Consider the following 1,300-nt stretch of genomic DNA (forward strand, 5'->3'; position numbering starts at 1 on the left):
AGCGTGCTCGAACACAACTTAAGAGAAAGCCAGGGTAGATTTTAGATGGAGCGAAATATTTTTTGTTTCAACTTTAAGGGATGATATTTCAAGATTCAGCTTGAGGGTTGCCAACGAATCTGAATAATGAATGGGGTAGGTTTTAATTAGCCTTGTCTCCACTTAGTTTAATTGACTCGTACTTGGCTTGATGATGAATACCCGGAGATGAAATAATTTCAAAAGAACTCAGTGGCACTTGAATAGAGCCCCTCCATCTATTTCCTTAAAACAGTAGTTGATAAGCGAAAAGCCAGTTTTGTGTTACTTTTTTTCTTTTTGTACAGTCTGTCTGTGAGTCTACAAGAAATATTTTCTTTTAACGTGAAGTATGCCAGCTTAGCTCAAAACATGGTGCCAAGTGGCACGCATCATCTTCGACAATAATAGACAAGGCTTTGACTTGAAGACATTGACATCTTCCTGGATTAAAATATCTTCCTGAAAATGAAAATCTCTCTCCTCAAAAGTCTGAATAAGGTTGGTCAATAGTTGATTGAAAAGCCGCATGCACTTAGCTCAGAGAGCAATCATTGCTAGTAGTTGTCAACCAAGTTCACGTAAACAAATAGAAAGAAATGAAAAGTGTTCCACTTGGACCACATTTGTGGATCCCTTCTGTCCAATTCACATCTTCAATTCTTGACACTGATTTTGAATGGGATTCAAATTTCAATTCATGGCAAACCGTTCTAGAATTGCAATATGTTTGTTCCTTAATCATTGTTGCTTAAGATGACTCTCATGGTAGGAACAGAAACTCTCAGCCATTCCAATTTTCTATCTAGGCAGACTCCCGTCATAAGTTAATATTTTACAGTACGATAGTTTTCATTTATTCGTATATCCCGTGAGCAACCAAAGGTTGCCGACTCCTTTGGTCCTGAAGGATCCCAACAATATGATTGATCCCATGACAAACTTCCTCAGGGGTGGATTGGTCTTTGCCAAATGATTTTGTCGAGGACAACGATAAACTCTCTGATCATAATGATGCTGAAAGGGCTCAATCTTTGCCTCATGGGACAAGACAGAATCCCAGAAAAGAGGATGCTCCCAGAAGGGGGCTCCAAATGGGGCCAGCTCATCTTGAGGTTCTACAGTATTCTTTCTAAGCTTTGTTCAACCTGGCACACCAAAGTATTTTCGACTTGTTGGCGCTGCTTGGCTCAAACAATCATACTCTGGGTGGCGAAAATTGGCTTGTTTTAGGAGACGTGACCCTTTTTGTGGAATGTAGTTATTGTTTATTTTATTTCTT

Source organism: Tigriopus californicus, chromosome 2 (genome assembly GCF_007210705.1).
Source record: "Tigriopus californicus strain San Diego chromosome 2, Tcal_SD_v2.1, whole genome shotgun sequence".
Classification (NCBI taxonomy): domain Eukaryota; kingdom Metazoa; phylum Arthropoda; class Copepoda; order Harpacticoida; family Harpacticidae; genus Tigriopus; species Tigriopus californicus.